This window comes from Pleurodeles waltl, chromosome 8, assembly GCF_031143425.1.
Source record: "Pleurodeles waltl isolate 20211129_DDA chromosome 8, aPleWal1.hap1.20221129, whole genome shotgun sequence".
Taxonomy (NCBI): domain Eukaryota; kingdom Metazoa; phylum Chordata; class Amphibia; order Caudata; family Salamandridae; genus Pleurodeles; species Pleurodeles waltl.
Window position 1 is genome coordinate 1,180,784,277 of NC_090447.1, and position 13,640 is coordinate 1,180,797,916.

Below are 13,640 nucleotides of genomic sequence, written 5' to 3' on the forward strand. Positions count from 1 at the left end.
AAGCAGTGTAGCTCTGGTTGGAAGTGGTAAATTGCACAGAGTCCTAAGGTCAACCAAAAATAATTCAGCAAAATAAAGAGGTTGACTTAAGCAAGCCTGATGCTTACTTATGTGACTATAAATGAGTTACTGCACTTTAAAATCACTGATATGAGAAGGCCTGTTTCTTAAAATAGAATGTGTCACACAGCTTAATTGAATATACATGATGGAAAGGATATCTCTTGTTTCAGTGTGTAGGCTATGGTATATGCCCCTGTGTTGTGGATGCCTCAGGGTGCATTCAAGAATCATGCCTAGTGGTGCAGTTCAAGCTAATCAGTCATGTCATATTGAAAGTCCCACAAAGCAAGAAATAAAAGCACATCATAAATCTGCTCAGGTGTCAAAACTGCACATACCAGTGTTGTGTGATAAAGGAAGAATCATGGAAATATTGCAAAGACATGGAGATTCTTTCACAAGTTCATTCACAAATTTTCATGTTCCCTTAAGTTGAACTTTGATGAGCAAATTTCATATGAGAGCACAGATGCCCTGAACCTGATTCAAAGAAAAAGGATATGCAGATATGTGTCACTGGACGAATATTAGTACTGAAGACGATCATCTGTTATGGCGAGATCTTTCTTTATATTTTATAGAGTGAAAATAATGGGTGTCTCTACAGGGCAAATATTTTCCGTGTGGGGAAAAAGGGAAAACTAAATTATTGTGAAAACAGTGTCATCAGTGTCATCTTAAGGGGGGCCTGGGCAAAAAATATTTGAGAGGCCACTGTTCGGAACAAATTAGAATTTTGTTACCTATTTTCCGCGAATTCATGTCCCATAAACCCCAACAATATTGATTCTCCTCAAAAGGTTGAGACACTGTAATAGGCAGAAGAGAACTATAGAGAAAATTCCTTTCCCCGTGCCATTTGGAGGGTAAGGGTCCTGGGCAACTGCCCACCTTGCCCATGCCTTAAAATGTTGGGAAATGCACAAATCTGCGAATTTACAATACCTAATTATCTGCTTTTTGGACAATCTGGGTATGAATGGCCAGTGGAGGACTGGTACCCATGGACATCTACACCTACCTAGGTATCAATTTACCAAAATGTGTTGGTAGCCAATGTGATATCATGTACTATCTCATGTGATGACATCAGAGGAAGTGAAAATAAATGCAAACAAGTTTTGCTAACAAGAATAGTTTACCTTGGTTGTTTGATATGATAATGTATCTTGTGATGCTCCCAGTCCAACAGAAGACATAAAGCCTACTATCATTTGAGATGCATTAGGAATGGGTTTCAGGAAGCTCTAATATAGGAGCACAGCACAAAAAGCTTTGTTGGGGTAAATAACCTCAAGCTCCCAAAACATTATTGCTGGAACAACTCTGAATTCTAGATTTTGAAGACCTGGATTTGCATCAAAATATATGGCATCACATTCACCTTGAACCCACCAAGTTATCATAGAACATGATATCACTGACAGTGAAACCAATAAAGCTAAAATAAACTTCAAACTGTGCAAGGTTAGTTATATTCTAATAAAAGCCGATACAAATTTCCACACAAATATTATTGTAGAAGGAACAAGGGTAGGTTGGGCTTTGAGTCTTAATATGGGAAAGATGGTGCCGAAATATACTAGAAGCATAAACACAGGGGTTGCATAAACATCATCATATGACCACATTTAAGTTCATGCTTGCTAATTATCTGTAGTAGCCACTTACTCCCTTAAGTACCAAGGCAGAACTTCAAATATCTTTTCACTGTTATAAACGCCCAGCTGAAGGTTCAGATGCTATGTTATAAATATAATATGCTAAGGAACAGGCTCAAAAACAGAAGCCCAGCCTCAGATGTTTAAACACAGCTGTCATGTGCCCAGCAATAGGTTCAAATTCCCGGCCTCACATGAAATAACCAATTACCCCCTCACAATTATAGGCACTGCCATAATATGCCAGTCAAATCCTAAGTGCCTAGATTTGGCATCAAAGAGCAGGCAAAGCCATCTTAATCTCAGGCTTAGTTTCAAATGCAGTGGTAGTCTCCAGTACCTTGGCACAACTCCATCTACCTAGGTACACCTTTATCTGCCCAGGCACAGTTTCATATATCTCCCCCATTTTTTCACTTTAGGAACACTTCTGCCCAGATGTTAGTATGCAACAGTTGGATTTCCAAGGGCACAGTCACGCTCGGATCACTGGCATAGAACATCCTTTCTAAATGCCTACTTTTTTATTTTTTGAGGCACTAGGATAACTATTAGGAAAGTAGACTGTCAGGCTACAAAGCAATGGAGTTTCTATCCCTTGCCTTCTTTCAACCTATGGCACAATGTGACAGAGGGTTGGGGAGAAGAGGTCCTGCCTTTTCTCTCCCCGGGTGTATCAATGCAAGTAGAGAGTCCATGGATAGGCAGGTAGCCGGAAATGTAGAACATAAACCTAACTTTTAAAAAGCCCCAACCTTCCATCTGGGTTCACAGTACAATCTAGTCCTAAGTCAGGGAAAGGAGGGTAAGGTGGTTTAAAGGACAAAGGAAAGTTAAGATGTTAGTTCTTCGGCTAACAGGTCACAGCCCCGAGGAATCTTAGGTGCTTATGTAGCACATTAGCTCATCCTGCTCTTTCACAACCTCAGTTCCACAAATGGTAGACCCCAAGGTACAATCAAACGCTGTACATTAATCAGCAATGCATTTGGTTAGAAAATAAAGCACAAAACTATGAAAGTGCAAAAACCAAAACCAGGGTACCAAAATAATTTTCATATAGTACTGCCATACTAGCAAACATTGAAAAATTACCATTATCTGTTCCTTGGTAGACATGTATTTAAAGCCCAAAAAGTCACCAAGGCCTGGTGCAGGTGTAAGTCTCATCCCACATATGGCCATGCAATCAAAGTCAAAATAACATTCAAGGCAGATAATGCACACATTGTGGCACAAATAAGAGGTAACTAGAAATACATATACAATTAATATACCATCCATGATACTTCAGTTCTGACATCCAGAATGCATAATGTCACAAAGCATAAGAGCCAGGACTCAATGAGATATGCCAAGTTGGAAAACCAACATGAGATGTGTGTTCTAACAGGTCAGAGAAAAAACAAGATATATCACTTAAGGCACACAGGCATTACCAACCACACACACATTTGAGACATGTAAAAATGACTTAATGCAACCCTTCAAATGAAGCATACCAAAATACATACTATGACCAATTATCACCTACCCACTGATCACCATGTTGCATCCTGAACTACAGGGTCACCGTCTTGAAAACAATAAACATATACAGCTGTACACTTCAACTGTTACGGGCACCATTCTTAGGGCGTAGTAGAAATGGCATATCAAAAGATAATACTAGCTATCACAACCTGTAAGTTGACCACCAATGGTTTGATGATTAGGGCGGAGGAGTGATGCCGCCCCTCCCCCCAACACCCCACTCATGCTCCGAGCACACCAAATGGGAAAAATTAAATAGTAATAATATAAATTTATTATAATTTTATTTTTCATTTCTCCCAGCCTGAGTAATGTGTGGGGGTGGGGTTGGGCCATTGCTAAAGATTGGTAGCAGAGCATGAATAGTGCCCAATCCAGTTAGGAGTGTGCATGTCGTTTTGGCCACCTCCTTGTACAGCAAGCCCACCATGTGCATCTCTCTAACTTGAGCTGTTAAACAGCCAGTTGGAGAGCAGGCACAGGACCCCATTGCCTCCATGAGCTCCGAGCCAGCCCGCCCCAACCAATCTTGGCACTTCTATCATGCTGGTTAATATTATCAAGATCATGTGAAGGATATTTGGATTGGTTGGGAGAGATGGCTGTAGAAGCCATGTACTGCAGAAGATCAACGAGGGACCTGAGGACATGCAGCCAGTAGGTAAGTAAATATTTAATTGAAACTTTAAATTAACATCTTTTTTTTTATTTGACCCCCTGAAGTTTACCCTATGTGAGAAACTCTTACTGCTTGAACTCATAGCTCTGTTTATAATGAGCCACAATTGAGAGCTCTGGCATTGACCCTAAATCATTGCTGGTTTCTCACAGTGCCTGTTCATGGGTCAAAATAATTGCTTCGCTTTAATTGCCCCATCACCTTTGACCACAATCCAAACATCACCACCAGCTTTGCTTTATAAAATACTATTTGTTCATACACCCATCTCCACAAGTCAGGGCTTATCAAAAGGACACATTGCACAACTAGGGAATACAGCTGCTGTACTTGTGCATCCACATCAGGTTAAATGACCTCAAACTCCAGCACACCTTTCTGCTTGAGCCAATAGCAGTCCATGTATCCAGCCTACTATAATCAAGTAATGTCGGACGCATACACCACCAACAAAAAGGCATGCCAGAAGGCAAAAAATAAGTGCACTCAAACACATCTGTACCATGAAGAGCTAACAGAATAACTCAGAGAAATTCAAACACCTCCAAGAGGAGCTGCAGATCTCTGGCAGTGGCATTATTTCAGAAGTCATTAACTGCCCTTGACACACCAGGGCCATACATCCAAAACACTGCCTCCCGGTGCCACTACACTGTCAGGACCTCAACTAGTACCTCGATTATAGCTACTTTGTGCTTCTGTTCATTATAACTGCCCGGCTGGTGCTTTTAATACACAATCAGGGGGTTCAGAAATTCTTTGTTTCTCTCAGTATGACAATGGCTGACCTCAGGACATTAAGCCATACTTACTGAACATTAGCAACTTCAGTGATAGTGATATGCTCAGCGCATCAACCAGGCATCATGGTATAAGCTATAAGTTGATAATGAGGGGGGATAGGTCTAAAGTAAGAAAACCACCCATGGTACCACCGAGTCAGTAGATGAGTAAACACACTGACTTAGATAATAATGACATTCATGACGGACAATAATTCTTAAGACATCAACTTAACCTTGACTTCATAATATATTGATTTCACACAATCCTCAGTGAGTTCTTTGGACTTGTCATCAATTAGTCATGTATCCAGATAAACACAAAAAAGGTCAGCATTATTCTCTAAGCTTTATCAAGTTTTAAACAAGGCTTGCCTTATATTTTACATATTGTATCCAGTCCATAACAAAATACCTATGGAAGAGAATATCTCTAAGTTGAAAGATTAAAGTTGAAAGCACTTTAAGGACTTGGAGGAATGATTTGGCTCTGCTGTTATTGTCAACCTACCAGTAGAGTGTTGTAGGAAAGTACCCTCTTTCTTGACATGGTTACTCCCATTTTCTGCCTGTTGTCAGTGTGGTTGACTGTGCTCACTGGGATCCTGCTAACCAGAACCCCAGTGATTATGCTCTCTCCCATTAAACTTGGTTACTTGAACCACATACACCCCACATTTGGCATACTGGTGCCCCCATGTAAGTCCCTAGTATACGGTACCTAGGTACACAGAGCACTGGGGTACCAGGGGATCCTCATGGGCTGCAGCATGTATTATGCCACCCTTGGGGAGACCATGCAAAGTGTATCTGCAGGCCTGCCATTGCAGCCTGCAGTGAAGGGTGAATGCACCCTTTTCACTACAGGTCACTGCACCAGGTCACTGTTAGTCACCTCTATTGCAGGCTCTCCTATCCCAGAGGCGAGGGTGCAAGTTCCTGTGTGTGTGGGCACCCCTGCATGAGCAGAGGTGCCCCCACGAACTCCACCTCCATTTTCATGGACTTCGTGAGTGCAGGGATGCCACTTTGCACGTGTACTGGACATAGGTCACTACCTATGTCCAGCTACACAATGGTAACTCCAAGCCTAGGCATGTTTGGCATCAAACATTTTGGAATCATACCCCAATACTGTTGCCAGTATTGGAAGTAGGATTCCATGCACTTTGGGGGCTCCTTAGAGGACCCCCAGTATTGTTCTTACCAGCCTTCTGGATCAGGTAGCCCAAGCTGCTGCCACCCCTCAAACAGGTTTCTGCCCTCCTGCTGCTTGATCAGCTCACCCCCAGGAATGCAGATCAAAGAATTTCATTTGGGAGAGAGGGGTAACACCCTCTCCCTTTGGAAATAGGTGTTAAATGGCTTGGGAGGGGTAGCCTCCCCAAGCCATTGGTATGCTTAAATGTGCCTTCTACGCAAAAACCAGTCTACACCAGTTCAGGGACCCCCAGTCCCTGCTCTGGCACAAAACTGGACAATGGAAAGGTGACCCCAGGGGTGGTGCCCAGAGCTGGTCCAGAGGGGCCCTGGGTTCTGCCATCTTGAATCCATCTGAGTGGCCAGGTCAGGCAGGTGACGTCAGAGTCCCCTCTTGATAGGTGGTCCCCTGGCTAGGTGACCAATCCCACTTTCAGGCCTACTTAGGATCTCTCTCTTGGGTGGGTCCTCAGATTCAGCTTGCAAGATTCTAGCAGGACTCCTCTACAACCTTTTCTTCGAGGTCTAGCCACTACAACTACAACTGAACCCTCCAGGAACACTGACAATCTGCATCCATGACAAAGACTTTGCTTGCAACATTGTTTCCACTGCTCCTTCCAGCTTCTGCAACATTTCCCTGGCTGTGCATCCTTTGAAGGTGGCAAGTCTTCAGTCTGCATGAGAAGGAAGAAGGAATCTCCCTTGGAGTGAAGGAGTCACTCCCCTGCATCCGCAGGCACCAACTGCAACGACGACCGGCTGCATGGATCTCCTCTTATCCAGAGCTGCATGGATCCTGCATCATGGGTGGTGGTCCCGAGTAGTCCTCTTGGTCCTCTCTGCCAGCTGTCCAACTTTGATGGAGGTAAGCCCTTGCCTTCCCATGCAGGACAATACCACCATGCACTGCATCTCTTGCGGCTAACAAGGCTTGTAACATCTTCTCTAATGGATCTTCAGGCTTCATATGGCCCCAGCCCACACCACTCCTTCCTGTGATGCACAGACCTCTGCGTGATTTTTCTTGAGCGTGGGACCCTTCTCTAGTTGTGCTGCGTGAGCTCCTCTGCGACTCCTGGTTCCTCTTCCAGTGGGTCTCCGGTGGGGGCTACCTTTTCTTCTGTGGACTCTCTGCTTTGCTGAGAGTCCCACCAGGACTCCCCTTGTTGGTTAAGTTCTCCTGGACCTTGCTGGTCTCTGTCAGCTCCACTTTTGCTTCACTATGACTTCTGTCTTTACCAAGGCTTGTTGGTGGCTTTTTCACACCACTGACTGACCGCAGGGACGTAGACTGCATCCTCCAGGAACTCTCCACCTGCTCCAGGTCTGCATTTCGGACCACCTTCGTCCTACCATCGATCAACTCCTACAACCGTAGCTGGGTAGGTAGTGGCTCCTTCCCTCACTGGATTCTTCTATGACTTCTGGTCTTGGTCCCCTTCTTCCAAAGGTTGTCCTCTTCAGGACTCCACTGCTGGTTTCTTGTAGTCTTGCCTGGGTGTTGCATTTTCTTCTTTTTCTTCCTTTTGGGTGTTTTGGGGAAAATCCAGTAGTTTACTCCTTTCTTCCTGGTCGATGGGGGGGACACTGTGGTACTTACCGTTAGGGTTTCCTAGTTCCCTCAACTCCTCTCTACACATCCCATTTACCTAGGTGTGGTTCCTGCATTCGCATTCCATTTTTTTAGTATATGGTTTGGGCTCCCCTAGGGTCACTATTGCCTATTGCTATTTGCACTGTTTTCTAACACTCTCAATGCATATTTCTGATTACTAGTGTACATATCTAGTGTGTTACTTACCTCCTATTGGAGAGTTGCCTCTCCAATACGTTTTGGTAATTGTGTCACTAAAATAAAGTACCTTTATTTTGTATCACTGAGTGCTTTTCTTTCATGTGTGTAATTGCTATTGCATAAGCTTTACATGTCTCATAGATAAGCGTTGGCTGTTCATCCACAGCTACCTCTAGAGAGCCTGGCTTATAGACACTGCCTACACTACACTAATAGGGGATACTTGGACTTGGTATAATGTGTAAATACCTTGGGTATCCACCACACACCAGGCCAGCTTCCTACAAGTGGTTTTCAGGAAGATTAGCCTCTTTGAAAGTGAACTAGTACATATCTGGCAAAGAACCATTAGCTCAGAAAAAGCTTTTTAGAAATAGCAACACTACCTAATTGAGAAAAACACATAGTCACAATTTATACAGACTACAGAACCCCCAGGGTCTAAACTCAACCAGAGACTTATCAGCTTGCAAGTTGTGCTGGATTTTCGTCTTTGTAAATTATGATTTTATTACTGCATCTCATCCAAGAGCACAGAGCATTGGGGCATGGCTGAGAAGCCAATCCAATATGGTGTGACCCTGTGGAGCTCTGGCCAGTGACGACTGCCACTAGCATATTTCCACTGCCAACTTATGTGCCGAGGCCTCCACTGCCTGTGCAGTTGGAGAGCTAAATTGGAGGGAAGGACGGGGAGAAATGAATCCTGAGCCCGCAATATGAGCTGAGTGAGAGACAACGGCGCTGCTGCTAAGATGGCACCCAGCCATGCTTAAGTCCAATGTGTGCCCCATCCAAGGCCTCTGCAAGCAGCAATGATGGAGGAGTGCTTGCCTGAGAATCAGAAGGTTTTCCTTGAGCCTACCTGGAGACAGTGGTGAAGACATGATTCCCGGACAGGGAAATGCCGGGTTAGCCAAAAGCGGGGACAACGGAGAGGAGAAGGAGAAGGTGCCAAGCAGCCCCTGACTGTTGAGGACATGCTGCTGTCATCCCTGAGCCTCCTTGGGTTAGGCCTCCAATACAAGGGTGACAAAGCACTGGAAGCCATCTACAACTTTCGCTAAGACAAAAGCCAGATCTTTTCAATCAAAGGAGAGACATTGTGGACGATGGGGGCTACGGTAGGCAGATTCAGCAGGACAGTCATGACTGGGGTGCCCTGGAGACACTGGTGAAGGACAACTCTGGGAATCCTCAGAAAACAACTGCCATACAAGATGGACATACACACTTAGGTTGCCCGGGGAAACCCACCGCTCGTGCATCACCTTCTCGACAAACGTATGCATGGTGTAGGACAAAGGGCTCAGGCTATCAGCAGCTGTGAATTTGGACAAATACACCTTCTTCCAGGTGTGCTGGAAGGGAGCACAGTGGACGTGCAGACATTGAGGACAGATGTGGCTTAGGCAGTATCTATGACAGATCTTCTGCTGGCTGTCACTGGCATGAGGTCAGCATTTGAATCTAAGATTGACCCTACGGCAGTGGACATTTTCATGATTCATGCAGTCATGAAGATAACAGTGGCGAGAGTAACATTTGCAGAAGGCAAACCCAGAGAATATGCTGACATGATGAAATTGCTGCAGGTAGAAGTCGGTCTCCTGTGGGATTCCACCTATAAGCTACACTGGAAAGCAGAGCATGCTGAATGGAGATCCCATAGAAACAGTGATAATTTGAGCCGGTGGTTTCCGGTGTGGGCACCGGCACTTATTTTTCAGGGACAGCACTTTTTTTTCTGCCTCAAGCGTTTACTGCGAGCAAAAGACAAATATGGGAAAGATGAAGGAAAAGGAAAATGTAAAAGCATCACAAAGGGGAAAAGCAGAAAGCTGCAAGAGTGAGCTGAAGGGACAAGGATTGGCTGTAAATGGATTAAAGTTGCATAAGATGGCTTCAGAATTATGCTGCCTCAGTATTCCATGCTCGCACATTTAATTGCAGCTGCGTGTTTCAGAAGAGAAGTTAGGGCACTGGCACGTGTTTATTTACAAATTAAGCACTGTATAGAAATAACGAGCACCTGGTGGGAGTCCCAAAAAGAATGGAGGGGGCTGACGATGAGTTCTACATAGAATGATTTATCTGAGAAGTTGTGTAACACACACGTTTCTCCAAACTCTTTGTAATTGAAAAGGTGCACAGGGTGTCATTCAGCCCTTTCCGAAGCCAGAAATGCAGCCGCAACCCATAATAGCCACGGTGTTAAATTACAGGGATGGAGTGCAGCCCAGCAATGCAGCCAAGTAACATGCCCCACTGAAGGTTGAGAACCAGACCAAAATGATATTCCCGCAGGAGGAGCAAGCCCTGAAAAGCACATTTGACAGGGTCAAAGCTGAACTCCAGAAAGGAAACATACTCTATGCCATGAAGTTCCCTACCAAACTGAGAGTGATCACGGAAGGTAGAACATGATCCTTCGCAACCTCTTATAAAGCCGAGGACTGGCTGGATGGCTGGTGGCTGATTGAGTGAAACGGAGGGACATTGCGCCAAAGGGCTTCCCCGTAGAAAGCTCAATGACTCCTGACCAGGTGGAAGAGGAGGCGGTACACACCCTTGAATTAACATGCACAGATAGTGGATCTCAAGAGACAGTCAATGTAAAAACTCACTAAGGGTGCATTTTCAGAGATTACATTGACATAGGCACTGAGGGGACAACGTATGGCAGTCCATGGCTGGAAGGCCACCAAATACTTTTTTAGATTCCCAGCTAGTTGGCTGGTTCGGCTGTTGAGAGGAAATACTGGCCTAGTAGGATTCACAACACAGGTTTATGATTTTGGTGACAGGGTGACAGAAGCCCCAGGCAGTTGGGAAGAAGTAGGACAAAACTTGCAATATAAGGCAGGGGGTGACAGAGTTGGGAGAGGGGAAGGGCAACAGAAGGTTACTCACATTAGAAATGTTTGGGGCTTCTGATACATGAGGGCTGTCAGACAACACTATAGGACTGAGCACCACAGTCCAATGGGATGACATAAGATAGACCACCGGGTCAGGCTATCTCACTGATGTTGTGGAATGTGAATGGCTTAATCAGTCATCTGAAGCGGGGACTGGTAGCCAAATACCTGGAAAGACACAACCACTTTTTCTTTGTACTCCTTCAAGAGTCCCACTTGGTGGGAAATAACTGTGCCCTCCTGAATAAAGGGAAGTATAGAGTCCTGGTGCACTATTTTCTCTCACTAAGATCCAGGGGAACTGCTGTCCTGGTCTGACGCTCCCTACTTCACCCTCTAACTAGAGTCTGGACTGATCCGAGTGGTTGCTGTGTAGCGATCAAGGGGGGCTGGAATGGTCACAAATTGACCACCGCCTTATGGTTTTTCCCGCCAGGAATATAAAATAAGTTGGACATTCTAGGTTGATAGACAGCTCAAATTCAAGGCTCCCTACTCCTGATAGGAGAGGATTTTAACTTGACAATGAATACTACCCTGTACAGATTCATACATAGTGCTCACATGAGCACAGAGGACAACAGGCTTATAGTGGAGCTGCTGGACATCTGGTGGGAGGAACACCGGACAGATAGGCAATACTTGTATGCGTCCCACTCAATGAGGGCCATGTGCAGGCTGTACTACTTACTGGTCCTTGGGTCACAGGAAGGATTCTTATTGGGACATGCGCTACTTGCACAGGAGAATCTTGGATCACTAATCTTAGATCACTCACCGCTCATGACAGCGGTCGTTATGTCAGGCAAAAAGAGGTTAGGGGAATGGAAAGTAGGCCCATGTAAACTCACTAGCTGGGACATAAGACAACATGTCGCAGAGGACATGGACCGATATGATGCAGAAAACAGCGGCTCAGTGACATCCAACATTGTACAATGGGAAGCTTGTAGAGCCATCATGAGGGGCCAGATGATCTCTCATATCCAGGGTAAAAGGAGGACTCAACACACAGAAACTGAAGATTCAGAAACTGAATTTGGGAAATTGGAGGCAGAATACATAGTGGCCCTAGACCGCTCACTGGCGGGACAGATAGAACTGGCAAGAGAACACTATAGGCAATTGAGGGAGAAACACAAAAACACTATCAGGCCCAACAACACCAAATATATGAATTTGGCAAAAAGATGGGGAAAATGTTGTCAGACTAGGAGGACTCTACCAGGTTTGGCTGATTCTCCTGGCCTGTTGGCTGGGGTAGGGGGCATATGTAGGTAGCTCTGCCTGGTTGCAGTATCCTCCCCCCACTTGTTGCCTGGTTTTGAATGCTACTTTGACTGAAGTGTACTGGGTTCCTGATAACCAGGTCCCCAGGGCCAGTGTTCCTTCCCTAAAACAAAGACACCTGGGCACTTGAGCCCAAAGTGACCAGGCCCTCCAGCCCCCTACAAGCCCCTAGTAAATGGGACCCCTGGTACCTAGGGCATGGGTACTGGAGAGGGCCCCTCAGAGCTGCAGCACAACTTGTGCCACTCCGATGGACCCAATACCAACCTTAGGCAGACTGCCATCACAGGCTGCATAACAAGGTGCTCCCCAAATGGAAAACATGACATGGCACACTGCCTGTGTGCCCTGTCCCCTACACACTGCATGCAATATATGTAAGTCACCCCTCTAGCAGGCCTTGCAGCCCTAAGGCAGGGTGCATTATATTACATGTGAGGGCACAGCTGCATGAGCAGATATGCCCCTGCTGTGTGTGTGGGGATTCTCAGACATAGTAGGTGTACAGGGAAGCCATTTTAAATGCATGTGCTGGACACTGGTCATTACGGGTTCCCCAGCTATATTATGGCTTCTCTGAATCTTGGGATGTTTGGTATCAAACATCTCAGAATAATAAACCCTCACTGACCTCAGTGATGGATTTATTAAAAAATGCACACAGAGGGCACCTTAGAGGTGCCCCCTGAAAACATACCAGCTACTAGTATGTTGACTGATTGGTCCTGACCAGTTCAGCCACCACAGACACATATCTAGACCCCCACAGTGAGAGTCAGTGCTCTTGAGGTCCAGAGACAAAAGCCTCCACTGGGAAGAGGTGTTACATCCTCTCCCAGGAAGGATGGACATTTCAGAGTGGGGAGCTTCAAAGGCCTTCCAACCCATGTAATGCAACCCAGGTCTCTCCAGATGGTAGAGATGACCAACCCTCCCTGTTCGGACCCCACTTTTGGTGGCAGCACAGGCAGGAAAAATAGTTAAATTAGGAGGAGTGCCCACTTCATGCTAATCCCACCCCTAAGGTGGGCAAGCTGATGTGGACACTACTTTTTAAATTCCTCCATCTTGTGTGGAAGGAATTAGGCCAATAGGGTTAGGCCTCTGCCCGCTTCCCAAATAAAATGGCCATAAGAGGGGTGTATTCACCCTAAAGGTGGGTAGCTCATTGGCTACCACCTGGCACTCCCTGCAACGCACCTAAATTGAGTATTTAGGTGGCACCTCCGAACCTTAGAACTCAAATTCCTGTTGACCTAAGAAGAGCCGGACACAACAGAAGTAACCCTGCAGAGAAGACTGAAGATAACCAACTGACTTGCCCCAGCCCTACCGGCCTCTCTGCAGCCTTCAAAGAAACCTGCACTCAGAAGACGACTGTCCTGCAGGCCAGTAACCTCCAAAGCCTTTGGAGGACTTCCTGCCTTCAATAAAGAGCAAGAACTCCCATGGACAGCAGACCTATCCAAAAGAAACATCTCCAAAGAAGAAAGAAGTCTTCCTGAGGAACTGCAACACTGCCACAGGGAACCACCTCTGCACCTGATGCCCACCGCCCGAGTCAAAGTGGCCCACCAGTCCAGTGAAGGTTCCCCAGTGCTTCTGACCCAGCATCCATTGTGGGCTGACCCCTGCCGCACTCCACAGCAATGCCTGCAGCCTAAATCTGAGGGCTGCACCTGACCGCAGCCTGCCCAGGAACCTATTTTCAAT

General features: G+C 45.7%; 1 protein-coding gene across 2 annotated transcripts in view; it reads left to right on the forward strand.

Moving 5' to 3' along the window:
• The window catches only part of ENOX1 (ecto-NOX disulfide-thiol exchanger 1), a 2,146,160-nt gene that overhangs the window by 1,539,398 nt on the left and 593,122 nt on the right, over positions 1-13,640 (forward strand). The gene's annotated exons all lie outside the window — the stretch shown is intronic.